The sequence below is a fragment of the Mugil cephalus genome, chromosome 11 (assembly GCF_022458985.1).
Source record: "Mugil cephalus isolate CIBA_MC_2020 chromosome 11, CIBA_Mcephalus_1.1, whole genome shotgun sequence".
NCBI classification, from domain to species: Eukaryota; Metazoa; Chordata; class Actinopteri; order Mugiliformes; family Mugilidae; genus Mugil; species Mugil cephalus.
In genome coordinates, this window is record NC_061780.1 from 17,937,877 (window position 1) to 17,953,123 (window position 15,247).

The 15,247-nt window shown below is 44.1% G+C and overlaps 1 long non-coding RNA gene across 1 annotated transcript; it reads right to left on the bottom strand.

The window, feature by feature from the left end:
- Window positions 1-203: 203 nt before the first annotated feature.
- LOC125016641 lies at window positions 204-4,504 on the bottom strand. Its single transcript, XR_007113717.1, has 2 exons — window positions 2,237-4,504; window positions 204-928 (listed from the first exon to the last, which is right to left on the bottom strand). It is a non-coding gene; the product is annotated as an uncharacterized LOC125016641 (long non-coding RNA).
- Between the last annotated feature and the right edge of the window lie 10,743 nt (window positions 4,505-15,247).

Below are 15,247 nucleotides of genomic sequence, written 5' to 3' on the forward strand. Positions count from 1 at the left end.
TTTTTTTAACATTATAACTAACAACTCCGATGACTGACATGAATTTCTTCATTTTTTGTCTCTCTGTCTTGAGGGGAGCACAGAAAATCTGTTTTACCTTTTAAATTGTTCGAAGAACAATACACCAACACAGTGGCCGTGGTTTGACAGGCTAATAAAAGCTCAATCTTTCAGTATCGCCACATATAAACTACAGCTGCCAGTAGATTTAAATATTTTATTGCGATTAATCTATAATTTAGCTAATTAACCTGCGTTAATGCAGATATAACTTATTTGTAACTGAGAGGGATATTTTGAAGTTTGGATTACTCTCACCGACATCTTAGCATCTTCGCTCTGGTCACAACGTTGCAGTTCATGTGCGAGCGAATGCTGATAACTTTTGTTCTTGTTGCGAGAAGCATCTGGCAGGGCTCTGAGTTAACTTGCTGTTTGAAAGACCCAAGGGTCAATCAGTTTCTTCTTGCTTTTTTTTCTTTTAGAATTATTTACTACAACAGCACTTAAGATTCTACTTGCTTTCCACCCCGTTACTTCATGATTTTCCAAACGATCCTGAAGTCATAATAATGTGCGTGCGTTAATTGTGCGTTAAAAACCATTTATGATGTTAAAGAATTTGCGCACTATGAACATGTTAACTTTGCTGCTTCTTTATGCCTTCGATTTGAATCCAACATAACCTGGACCCCATACCTGGCCAGGTAGATACAGTATAACTGTCTCTTTGTTATCCTCTCTCTTGATCTATCTCTCCACTCAGTCCTTCCTCTTTGTTCCCAATTTTCTGCACCTGCTCCTCTCGCTCCTACTGTCGAATGGAGGCTGCTACATCCCTGATGACTGTCATCATCATCATCGTCTGTCCGTCCGACCGGTGTTGATGAGCCAGGAAGGCAGCGAGCCAGCTAGCCAGACAGCAGGGCTGCGGAAACAAATGCAAACCGCCCCATGTCCCCCGGTCAAATCCAACTGTTAGGCAAATAATATGCAAAACTTTTGATATGTGACCGAAACGGAGAATGTGAGACAGCATCCTTATCAAGTGGATCTGAAGTGAACGCATTTAAGTCATGAATGAAAACAGTTCAACTCTGCAAATTATTAATATAAACCGGTCAAGTTGTTATTTCTCTACGGGGGTTCTTCAGGGGTTCATCAGATCCTGCTGTAGTCAGACTTAGCTCTAATCAGACCTATCTGGGTACACAATGCTTCAACTGGTGAGAATAAACACCTCTGCAAACAACTGGATAGTCCCACAACCTACCAGAACCGTTTAGTCGTAAAGTAAATTCAAGCCCACGTTGCTGCTACTCCAATTCATGCTGGTATCGGCAATACTGATACCGACACTGATACTTCGTGTAAATACATCCTAATGTGTCTGGTAAACCTAAAAAAAGTAATGTATTTGAAATCATAGCTTCATAAAGAATAGAAGAGATCAGAGTGATTTATTTAGTTAGTTTAAATTCAGAAGTATATTGAGGTGGCGGCCTCATTCACTACACAGCCGAGCTAATAGAACAACAGAAAAACCAATCGGTACAAAACATGTGAAAAACACTTCACTTTCAAACTCAAAAAGAAATAAGTAAAATAAGATAAAATATTGTTTAACTATTAAGAACTACTATAAAATGAAGACTTACATCTTAATTTTGTCACAATTAGTATGAAAAAACCTATACGCATAGAGAAAGTTGTTATCTGGCTTAACGCTTCCACACGTACATTATTTAACATACACAGGTTTTTATTGATGAACCTCAGGTGACGGGGGGCGGAGGGGGGGTTAAACCTGTTCTCTGGTGGTCGCGAGTATAACACGTCTGTAGCGATCATTGAACACTGTGTTTTTCAAAGTGTGACACTGTAAGTGATGTAAGTGAGGAACAAAGGGAGAAGAGTGAAGGAATGAGAGTGGGGCCGAGAGAGGCAGGCGATACTGAGGAGTGATGGGAGAGAGGGAGGGAGAGAGAGAGCGAAATTCAGGCATCAGTGCTTTTCCTCCAGGTGTCTTTGGCCTGCATGATTTCATCTGCGAGGCCATAATAAACTTCCTTAATGAAATAAGTAATTAACATATTATAATTGTGCAGCGGATGATTTTGACAGAGATCATTTTCCATATCTAATGCTATGCTAATTTAATCTGTTCCCCTCCTCTGCCCGACACGACCCTTTCTGTGATTAAGTTTCATGGCATCTCACTTTCGCTTTTCCTCACCTCGCCTTTTTCCAACACCCACCCCTCCGCCCCCGTCCATCCTTTCCATCCTTTTACTTCCTTTCTCCGTCTCTTTTCTCTCTTTCGCCCGTGATGGATTGACTCCTCTGCGGAGGTTCAGGGCCTTGTTGTTGTGGAGTTGCAGGCAGAGGGACGTGCACAGATGGCGGGGGAACTGGAGGCTGGGGGTGGAGGGTGGAGGCCTGGATCTGTATGTGTGGTCTGATCTCTCTACGTCCTCCGCCTTCTCTGCATGGAAAAAAAAAAAAAAAAAAAAGGAGAGCACGTAGCAGGAAGCGTAGGAGGTGGGGGTAACAGCGCTGATTGAAATATAGCTATGGTGGTCATGTGGACTTTCTGCCTCCAGTATTTTCGCTCTTGAGTTCATATCTTAACATGAAGTTTAGACAAAAGGCAATTGATAGCTGCTAAATATCAGGAACGGCAGTATCTTAAGAAAGTGTTTGCGATGAAAAAGAGTTACGCTGTCAGAAAGGAGGAAGACATCTTGCAGGGGTATGCAAAACTCAAAAGTTCAAGAATTCTGGCAGTTCTTAAGGTGCAAACACTCAATTTCAAGGAGTCACTACACATAATAATAAGTTCTTTTCTTTCAGCGACAAGTACCGAAAGCTCTTAGAATTTACTGGCAGACACTGAGTCCAGTTTGGATAAGATAAAATATCTCAAAAGCTGTTAGATGGACTGCAATACATGTTAGCACATGCGTATTTACAGTCCTTCGAGGATGAATCCTACAATGTGAGCACCCAGACTTTTCCTACTGCAACTTTGGCAGTTCCACAGTGTTCTCCAAATTTGGACAAATTTAGAATTTGCCTTTTTTTTTTTCATTTAAAAAATGTTTTGCAACACTGACGAAACACTGTGAAGAATATGAAATACTAAAATGTTAACAAGGCACCGGTTAAATGCCACACTCGCTAAACATCGGCACGTTCGTCACTTTACATGCTGGCATTAGCATTTAGCCCAAAGTGCTGCTCTGCCCAATTGTTTCTGCAATTAAACAGAGGAAAAGGCACACGGTGAGAAAGGCCTCCGAAAGGAATCTGAGGTCAAGCACAGTTGTTAAAATCCCAAATAGATAGCTATCCCGGTTGGCCTTTATACACGCAACCACCCTAGATTATATAATAGCCAAGTGGTTGAGATCATAGAGTTTTAGATCACAGCTGGAGGTGCTGGTAAAAGAATGTGTAAAAGTCCTAATCCTAAAGTTTTCATTACGAATGATCAACAGGCTGAATGCTGAAGAAATTATGATCTCCTGTGTTCCACAGCGCCTCTGAAAGAAGAGAGAGAAATGGAGGGAGGTGTTTCAAGGAGACGGAGGGGTGGATGTGTGTAGAGTGGGAGGCGAGGGACGAATGAAATCAGCCAGCTGTGGTTTGATCTATCCCATGTGATGGCCGAGCCCCCCGCCTCCCCACCACCAACCCTTCTCTCACTCTCTCTCAGTCCCTAAAGTCTTTCTCCTCTGGCTTCTCTGAGCAGAAGGAGGCACCCACTGGGGGCTCTCCATTTTCTGTCACCCATGAAATGATGCGTACAACACAGCCCCAACACAACAACCCCTCCCACCACCACCACTACCACCACCGCACACACAACTCTCACCCACTTCCCTTTCCCTTAAATCCCCAACTTTGGCACGAAGAAAGGAGAATTCATCACCCTGCAATTCAATACACAAAAACTATGACTTTTGTCTTCTCCTGGGATGGGAACACAGGCAGTAGGAGAGTCAGTGAAGATCAAGACCCTGTTTCTTTTTGCATTGGCTCTTAATATTTCCCTAACTCTATAGGCTTATTTAATGTACTGCAGTACAGACAGCATATCCTACGCATGTAGCCTAAGCTTTACACTCAGTTATGTTCGTCAATCTGGCTTACTCTGTAAAAGAGCCTCCCAAACGCTAGTGGGCGCTGCGTGTTTTGCCACTGCTATTTTTCTGCTTCACTTTCATCATTGCAGACTGAAACTTTTACCAAAATTTCGCAGAACACAAGACAAACATTTGTATCAATGAACTGTATCAATGAGCTGCACGTCAGGCTACGTTACCTCTGCGTCTTAACCATGAAGCCCATGTGGAAGTACAAAATATTGCAGTTCATCGAGTGGCCACTTGAGGCTGGTTCAAAAAGGTTCCAAAAAGGAGCAAATGCCAAAAAGCCCAACTTGACAGCAATATTTAACATGTTTACATCCTGGTACAATTCCGTTCTGTTCCGGTGAGTGATTTGTTTACTTTTTTTCTTTATTTTTTTTATTAAGGTTTAAAATTCTGCATAATTAAGTGGTTCCCATTTTGAGTGACAGGTGGGGTAGCCCGAGCTAACACACAGCAGAGTGCTGAGAGGTATATACTGCGTATAACCTGTAATCTATGTGTTATATTTACAAACGTAAGGTGGCACCTATAGGTGTTTTAAAGTCCTTGCAAAGTAACATAGTCACATTTTAATTTACAATAACGTGGATGACTTAAAGTAAAAGTACAAACTTTAATGTTTTTGATTCATGATTGGGTCAGTTGACACCTCTCTGTATTGTAGAACTCTCTTTAGATTGTGCGATGTGAGGTCTTTAAGTTATTGTTATTATTAAAACTATATCATAGTCTAGATCATGTAATGCAAGATTTCTCCACGCTCATGTTCAAGTGGTGCTTCAAATGAATGGTGAGCCGAACAACAAAGGGTAAGATGGGGTAAATAATGCATGGGCAGTATTTTGTAGAGCAATTTCTCCCATTCTAAGTTAGAACACAGGAACAACTGAGATGTATAAATATTGAAGTGCACAGAGGCTTTGTTTGCCGGGAACACACAGCTGTTTTGTGCGCCTGTGTGTGTGTGTGTGTGTGTCAGAGAGAGGTCAGCTGGGGCAAACAGTGGATGAGTAATGTGAAAGAGCTCAGATGTGAACATGGCCAGTAACAGTGAATGAGTGACAGGACACATGCCACTCGATAATGAGCAGTTCACACCTGCATCTAACCCTTTTCTTTCTAAAACCAAGAGCCCCCCCCCCCCCCCCCCACACACACACACACAAACACACACACACAGACTGAGACCCCCACCCTTCAACGATCCACCTCCCCCACTCCAGGAGTGCCAAATGAAGGTTAAAACCTTTCTCAATGACGACTCCACCGTTGCCCCGGACGTGGCAGTCATAACAAGACAATCTGTGGTGAAGCCCTAAGGGCCAGGCAACATCTTGCTTCAAAGTTTGGGTACAAGATGCATTCTCCTTTTGATAGAGATGGCGTTCTAACATGCATATAAAGGCCAATTCAGGGTTTTTCGGCATTTGCAGAATAATAGCAGCAAACATTTACACATCATTCTGCTGCATGAACAGGTTATTTATTGTCATTTTCTGTTGGATATGAGGCGGAATTTGTAACAGTTTCTTGCCAGGAGTTTAACGCCATCTGTGTGTCATTGCACTTTTTCAATGATGAATCATAAAGGTGTGGGTAATCACCTCCTGCAGCTTCTCCCTAAAACAAGCTGTTCTCCCGATTTCAGTGCGTCACAAATGTTTGAGCCACGTCTGCAGACACATCCGCGTGGAAAATCTCAGACTCGGGGCGGAGGTAAAATTTACATCACAAGGACCCATGCGGACTCTCGTGGACACGTGGCGATGCGTGATTTGGCCTCGGGGCTGTCGGGGTAAGGATTTCTATAACAAATTTTATGCCACTCAACCCGGCAGCGTTTTAATGTGTGATCAGTGTCTTAATTGATTTCCTTATGACATGCAGTGCCGTTTGAACACAAATAAAACAATCGAGTTTTTTTTTTTTTTTCCCTTCCGCCCACGCTGAATGAATGGTGAAACTGTCATCGTAAAGATACTGTAGCAGCACAGAGAGCGGAGATATTGGTAAGGAGACGTGCCGCGGCACAAAGCGAAATGTTAACACGATACGAGTACGGCGCATTGTGACATTTTACAACGCAACCTGAGACATCAACCATCCGCGCAGATGTACTTGAAAAAGCAGCAATGAGAAAGAGAATCTCATCTGATGATTTCAAGTGACTCCGAGCAGCGTGAGGCATTTCACAATAAAACACACAAAAATAGAAATGGCCTCTCTCACGACTGGGGGACTATTTCCTCTATGAGCGCGTCAAGCTGAGCGCATGCAGTATTCTCCCCCCTTGGAAATACCTCACTGCCACAAACCACCGTCACAAACACAACAGGTGCTCAAAGAAGAGGAAAATGAAATCAGTCGTTTCTGTTTCAGCGCCGTACTCCCTACGTCTTTTTGTTCATCGAGACGTCGCTGGGACCAAATGGTAATCGAGGGCTGTCACCTCAGTCAAAAGGAAAACATCCAGCAAAGCACGTCACTCTGCACACGTCAAGGACAAGAGTGCACGAGAGAGAAGAATGGGCCGCGCACGTCTCTCATTGGAATTCCGCTCAGTTGTGGGAGCTTTGATTTGGCCTGGTGTGGGGCTTGGGGTACGTAACACAGACCATAATGATGAGACGAGCACATTGCTTTCAAGAGATGCACATAAGGCAGGGGTCTTCAACGTTTTTCAGGCCAAGGACCCCCAAACTGATGGAGAGATTAAGTAGGGACCCCCCTACCTACTATATGTGTTCTTTATTAAACTAGGCCTAGTGCTATTTATAAATATACATTATTATTATGATTTTACAATTCACTATTAAGCTATTCATTATCCCTTTACTAAAATATGTTGGATTCATGTTAATGTGTATTTAAAGAAATTCAAATTTGTGGGAGGAAATTAAAAAAATATACAAAAACTGTAATCAACCAAAGATTTTGCGACCCCTCATGCAGTGACTCTGCGGAACCCGTAGGGGTCACGGTGCCCCTGTTGAAGACCTATGACATAAGGTATTATATAATATAATATAAGATATATCAGATACATGAGAACATTATAAAAGCCTTTTAAGGATGTGATAAACTTTGATATGACAATAAAGAAATAGGCGACTATTAAGTAAATTACAATGTTTAAGTCATTAGGCTACAGTCAGTTTAAAACTAGATCACAGACAGAGGATCACTTAATATCTGGCACATTACCACAAAAAGTGCACAACTTCAAATGGTGGCAAACAAACAACTGAGAAACACAATCATTTCTGGCTGCACATGAAACCTAAATATCATCCCAACCCTTCCTTTTCCTTTCTTAGCGTCCCCCCCCCCCTCCCCCCACCTCTCACCCACACCCCAAAACCATCTCTCAGTGTGTCTGTCCTCTTTATCTCGGTCTTACTGTTTCTCTCTGGCTCGGCTCTGATGTTCACGGGGAGATCTCAACATCCCTAAATCATCATCAGAATGAGAAAGGAGTCCCAGGGCTAATGCAATGCAGATATGTTGTCTTTTGTGTCGGAATATGAGAAAAGGAATTTATGTGAGGCGCTCGGCGAGTCAGAATTCATTTCTTGCTCGAGCTTTTGCCCTGCAGTCAAACGTAAACTGACTGCAGACTCAGCTGGCTGACTGAGGGAGGACACACACACACACACACACACACACACACACACAAGCTCACACAGACCGAGCGAGGACAAGCACACACGCAGACGTGCAAACTCAACCCAGCCAATATACACGCATGGACTCCCTAAACGCTCAGCACAATCATACACTCACATCCGGCCCCAGTAGTCGCTCTGTCTGTGTTGCTCAGCGTGGCCTCTCCATCCTTGAGTGATAGGTGTACATGGGTGGCACAATGGCCGCCAATACTGTCCGGAGACCATGGTAACAGTCTCCAGGGAAATGAGCAGCCTCTACGTCGACGTTCTTCCGACATGAAAAGAGAACATTTCAGGTGGCAGTGAGGAGACGAAAAAAAAAAAAAAAGGGAGAAGAAGGAAAAAAAAATAACATTTTGGGGGCTCGCGCTAATCAACATTGCCGCCGGCAAGCGCTTTGATAGGGAAAATGGATTCTGATCCTTGATTATAATATAGGGCGCACGTGGAGCTCGAAAAAAATAAAAGAAATAAAAAGCCAAGCTGAAAACCAAGAAAATTGTCTCTGCTTGACCATTAGATACATCATTCAGATCTTTTTCTTAACGTCTGAGGAAATAAACACGGGCGCTCCAGTGGAAGCAAGGAGGACATCCTCGATCTGATTCTGCGCAACGCGCACAGGACGTACAGAGCAGAGTGAACACCAAGGGGCGAATATTAACAACGAAGGGGTCTTGTTTCCAGCCGAATCCTGCTCTTCGTGACCGCGTTGGGGCGTACCCCGGATGAACCTGACTGATGATTAAGAACGCTAAAAGAGACGGCTAACAGTCTGTATGGTGCATGTGTGTGAGAGAGAGAGAGAGAGAGAGAGAGAGGGACGGATAGATAGAGAGAGAGAGGAAAAAATAGAGAGAGGAGAGAGGGAGGGAGACAGGGAGTGATGTACTCTTATCAGTCTTCCCAGTCCTCAGCAGCAGCAGATAAACAGAAGTGTGAAGGGCAGTTGCGCTGCAGGGGGCTGATTGACATGGCTGGCTCCCAAAGATTTACACACTCACTCATACACAGACACACACACACAGACACACACACGCGCGCACACATTTGCCTTTTGCCTTCTTCGCTTGTAGCAAATTTCCACAAATGCACCATGTAGGCGTCGTCTGGTGACTGTGGGTGAGGCAAGGCACTCAGCATTAGTGCAGTCCAACAGGTAAACTATAGCATTCAGTGCACCTTATTATCAATCGATCCAGCGCGCACGCAGCGATGAGCCGGAACATTATGACCATTCCTGCTGTCGTGCAGCCAAAACAGCCCTGGCACACTGAGGAATGGACCCGCCAAGGCCTCTTTGGGTGTGTCGCAGTATCGGGCAGCAAGATGTCAGCAGCAGATCCTCAAACTAGTGTCTTTTGGGTGGCGGGTGTTTAAATGATGCTTTCAAGTGGTAACAAAACTGAGGTAATATTTTTTCTGAACCCCTGCCTCTCATCTAAAGATCAACTCCTCTAACTGATTTGTAGTGTGGAGCACATAGGTTTCTATAAAAGTTGATAAGACGAAATTCAACCCTGGTATTGTTTCCCTGTGGTTCATTGTGCTCTTTTAATGTATGACAAAAAATAAAAAATAAATAAATACCACCGTATCATTCAGTTGTGATGTATTTCAAATGAAATCAGTCACATAAACATAGGCTAATTCTGTGTGTGTAAGATAAACTCAGTACCGGCAGCTGAAAGTAAATAGGGGATTAAAGCTGAGGGAAGAAAAAAGGACTGGCCCATGTCTGAGGGAGGACAGGGGGAGAGTAGAAATGACTGAGAGAGAGAGGGAGTTGATGGACAGCTACAGTGCACCTTGTGTGCATATATTCTGTGCACTTTCGCCGTGCATCATGCATGTACGCTTATATGTGTTGCACATCACGTTGCCGCGTGCCGGTTTGCATTTATGCCCCTGTGTATGTGTGCGTATGTGTGTGCTAGCAGATTATTGAGCAGGAATGCCCCGTGGCTCCATGCTGCTCCACACCAAACAGTGAAACCAATACCTTTTTGTCACTGATAAAACTGGATGGCCAGAGATACATGCATATTATCACGCATGCACACACACACGCCGCACAGCCAGAGCTGTTTTATGTGTGTGTGTGTGTGCGCACGCACTGAGCTTACACGCGTTGGCTCTGTGCGTGTGTAATACACTCCTTCAAAGACACCATACACTCTCCCTCCTACACTTCCCACTTCCCCAGAGACAAAGTCCCAATTTCTTTATTGCCTGCAGTCAGAGAGAAGGATGGGGGGAGCAGGAGGAAAAGAGCGGGAGAGTAACGAAAAGAAAACCCAGATGCTATCAGCCCACAGAGAGTCACCAGGGTCATTGTCATGTGTCAGTCAGTGTAACACAACTCTCCCAGATAAGCCGGGCCGATTGCGGCGATTGGCCACGATGGGTGACAGTGCGATACCGCTCTTTGCCGGCGCTCCTGACGAGACACGAAATTAACCCCCAGCGCTTTGCCGATAAACATCTAAAATGGTTTTGGGACCCCAGGGGCTAATGGGAAGAGACGAGAAGCTATCAAAATATCAAATGTGCGTGACAAGCGGCACAAGGACCAGGTCTGTCAAACGCTCGCCTCTCGGAGTGAGATTTAACTCCGTGTCTTCCCACAAAGCCTCGGCCGCGTGGCGCTGAGAAAATGAGCCGCGCGTCGCCTCTGTCTGCACGCGGCGAAGTGATATTTTAATAGACATTTATATAGCCGAGCCAATGTAAGGTTCTGGGTTTTAATTAGGTAAACAGCTCGTTGGGAGGAATCAATGGCGTTCCTTTAATGAGGGTCGGGCCCGGCTAATAGCGGAGGCCACTTTTGTCTGAAATCCCTCGAAAAGGAGTGAATGCAGTCATCGCCTTCTGCCTTGTAGCTTGGTAACGGACAGCTCTATCACAGAACATGTGCAGAACATGTGCACCTGAGCGTGTCTGTGTATACGCGTTTCAGGTTCACGTCCTTGGCGGGATATTTGAAGGACAGGAGAGCAAGTGGTAGCGGACAGGGGAGTCTGCGTATACGCATGTGTGTGTGTGTGTGTGTGTCCCAGCCAGGTGACATGTGAAGGTGATGGGTGTCACCGGTGTCCCTGTCGTTCGAGGGCATGTCTCTGCCTGCTGGCTGTGACACCAGCCTGACTGACTTATGATCAGGATTCATCATCTTGATTTATGACGGTTTGTCCCTCTCACAGCCGGGAAGACAGGGAAGTCTGAGGTTTGTGTTTGTGTGTGTTTGCATGCGAGTGAAATAAGATACAGGAGACACGAGTCCCTCCTCCACGACAAATTCATTCACCAAGTTCGCCCGATTCACAAATCCTAATAGCGGAAACAGTTAAGTGCATAGTACGACCCTCTGCAACTAAGCGGCGCTGTTTTTAACATCCGGTGTGAACGCGAATGTGAAGCGGGGTGTTGCAAGAAGTGAAAATGATGCTTTTGTGTTTCCCTAGATGAATGAAGGTTAGAAAACATATTTCAAAACTGAGTGCTAATTGAAATGACTTATTAAAATGTCGGAAAACTGTGAACGCGGCGCCCGGGTAGAGCACACATTGCATGTCACCACGGCAAGCTATGAGTCATTTTTGCTTTCATATTTTTGCTGTAACAGGCAAGCAGAGTCTTGACTACTAAATGCCCGGCGCAGGGACATGGGGGCTATTTAGTAAACATTCTTCAATTCCATGCCAGGCGGCCGGCAGAGCAGCCGGGCAGCCTCTTAGCTCCTTCCCTTCAATGTTGGGATGCAGGGAAACAGGCCGTCTACAGACCCAGGGGATGGAGGGATGAGAGGGAAAAGAAAGGGAAGAGGAGGAGGGGGTGAACAGAGAGAGAAAGAGAGAGAGAAAGAGGGCACTGGAACACATCCACAGATTAACCCTCGTGGAGGAGATGGAAAATAGAGCGGAACAGAACGTATGTGTGTGCGTTTGTGTGTGTCTGTGCCGAGAGAAAGAAAGGGAGGCGGGGAAGGGATGAACTGCGACATTCAGATGTGTCTGGGCACCACAACACAGGGGTGTCCATTATGTCACTGCCACGCAAAGGACATCGGTGAAAGAAAAAAAAAAAAAAAAAGAAGCGGCAAATGCACTCCTTTAATTCTTCAGCTCCTTTTCTCCCCCTCCACATCTTCCTTCCAGCAGACGCCGCTAATCCTCTCCCAAATAAAAGCAGGAGGAGGACAGGGCAGTGACGGAGGCGCAAAGAGGGACTGATTTGTCCAGAACCTTCATCCATAAATAGGGTGTAAAGTTCAGCCTGATAAGAGAAGTGCATTTGCATGACAGGAAAAACTTTGCGTGTGCATATTTCTGCGCAGAAGTGAATTGTGGCAAGAAGCAAGAAACGAGCATCAAGCACAGGCACAGGTCGCAGGAGGCATCATGTTACAATTACAGAGTTTGGGGTCATTCATTTAGCAAAAACGAAATCAATAAAAAACACAATTACAACTATGAAAAATCCCCAGAAGAGGAAAAAAATCCCCATTTACTTTTGCCTGTTCATTACTAATGGAAGCCTTTAAAATGTTCTGAAACGGCATTAGGTAAAACACATCTAACAGCAGCAGGCAGCGTTCCAGCACAGCATCTGTTTGCACAACATTCAACTGCACGCGAAACTAATACTCAGAGCTCAATAACTATGATCTAATCAGAAAATACCAGGTTTGCACAGGGCCTGTGAATTAATGCATGTTAATGAAACGTCCACATAAGCAACGTCCATACAAGTTTAAATGTATTTGTATGTAGCCTGCACCCTCTACGTCATTTCTTCATCATTGGCGGATGGAGTTTAACATATTTTCCTCTTAATTGCACTATTTGCTCTCATGTGATCAATTTTAGTCGACAAAACTCAGTTGTGTTGTGTGTCATAATCTCTCAACATTGTGTGAAAAATTTTTTTTGGATAATACAATAAGTATTGTTATGCTATTGCATGAGTCACTGTGTGCATCATAAGAATTGGCCAAAACATAACATGACCACTACTCATACTACAAGAACTGTAACACTATTTAACCACGGCTACTTTTTTTAATGTGTGGACACAGAGATTATTTAACTGTATATTACAATTTAAGTCCCCAAAGTGTACTAAAATATGAAACAGTCTATTTTAATGCAAAAGCAGAATTGGAAAGGATGAAATCCCGACGTCCTCAAACGTGTACTTGTGAATTTGTTAAATTTGCATGTCGTGTCAAACTACAAAAGTTAACAAGTATAAATACACAAGTGCATTGACCCTTCAGTACTAGTAGTACATGGCGGACTAAAGTGTCTCCATACAAGGACGCAGGATCTCACAGGAGGTTAAAACACAATCATCATTATTTGATGATACTGATTTTATTAAACTGTGAGTGGAAAAAAAGAGAACATAATTGGGTCATTGGATCCAGTTTGAGAAAAAAAAACATATTGTTCTGTATCAGGAAAAACATTTTTATGCCGTATATATATCAAATACTTAATGCTAATCATGTTTTGGCATTTAAAACCCAGTACTTCAGTCCTTAACGCAGCTCAACAACGTTATAAAACCAGCTGTTAATATTTTATCATAATTATGACACTATAAAAACTTTAAATTGTTGCCATGCCATTAGGAGGTGTTGCGTGTTGTTTCACGTTGGCATTGGTTCTAATGCTCTTACACAGGAAGATTACTTCTGTGTATGCCGCTATTTTCACCAGGTATTACACTAATGGGCGGTAATCAAATTATGTTGCCGCACTGTTCAGATTAGGTCATTAAATTGCATAAGGGTTTATTTATCCTCACACAACCAGTTTCCAAGCGTAATGAATGTTTACTTGCCTTTGATATAATGCGTTTGCTCGTACTGCTGATCGCATGCTCCCCCGCTGTGGTGAAAGCTGCCTTGTGTGTGTGTATGTGTGTGTATGTGTGTGTGCTTGTGTGTGTGTGCGTGTGTGCATATACGCTTGCTGTATCTTGAGCTGTGGAAACAGTGAGCACTGTACGGATCCAGATACACAGTCAGATACACAGGGGAATAGCTGTGAGTGAGTACTGTTGGTTTGTTTGACAGGGACCTCTTACCCCTGTCTCTCACACCTCCGATAGAAAGAGACAAATACACCGGGATGGCAGATAGAGGCAGATAGACGACGATTGAAAGGGAGTGCGGAGGGAGAGAAGGGGAAAAACATAAAGATAGACCACGAGGTGTTGAAGATGGGCCTGGGGAATAGGAGGCGTAGCATAAAGGAGCGAGAGCAAAGCGCCAAAGGAGGGGCGACAATAAAAGGGTTGGGGAGAGAAGGAGAGAATTAAGGGAGGAGAGGGGTTAGAGAGAAAGGGAGGGGAAAGCGAGAGATAAGGAGGGAGAGAAAGCTTGGCACTGCACCGGGTAGTGGAGGGTTTATTATTCTCTGTAGCACTCAATCAAACGCCGGCCCTCTGAACAGAGAGCAATGCTGGCGAATCATCCTGGGGGCTTTCTCCTCTCTCTTTCTTTCTTTCTCTCCCTCCATCCCTCCCCTCCTCGCACTCCCCCCTCCGCTCTCTCCCGGTCCCTTTTTTTTTTTTTTTTCCTGCGGTGTATGAGTGCTATCCATCTGTCAGCTGTCAGTGCCAGTGAGCGATATACAGAGCTGTCACTTCACGTCAGACCGGGTTTGGGAGGGCCCTTTTTTTTCTGCAGCTGCCGGTTTCTACTTTCCCTACGGCGGCGTAAGAGCGCGGCTATTAAAGCACAAACACAAGCGCGCGCACAAACACTGGCCGCGTTGTTTTAACGACGCCGGCCTTTAATTTAATACCTGATACAAGATCAAGAGGATGATTAACATAATTATTACTGAAGTTATTCAAATACACTGCGGTCTTAATACTGACTTAACCTCTGGAAGTTCTTTGGTACTTTAGCAACTTTTAGAATTTAATATCCTTAGGGAATATGCATAAAAAAAAAAAAAACTGTTATCGACAGTCAAAGTAAAATGGTGTTCTGTTTCTGTTTCAGAGATATGAAAACCTCATTCAGAATCACTCTGACCTCAAATAACTCAGACAATTAAAAAGTCGATCTTGGAACAGAACCCAACAGAATATCATGCGATTCACTGAAATTTCAGTTTTTAGCTGCCTTCAGGAACACTCTTACCCAAAAACTATTGATCATCGTGGAAAGAAAGCTATGACCCAACAGAAAGGGCAAGTCCATATGCTAATCTAAAGGCTAATTTAAAGTACAGAGGGACATAGACATAAACCATTTATACTTGTAAATGACAATAAAGCCCAAAGTGGGCGGAGCACGCGGTCACCATGTTGGATGAGCTTTAGTCCACCCACACTCTGATACTCTGAATATGGACATGGGGGGTCGTGTTGGACATTTAGAGCTGCCCACCCAAAACTACGCTA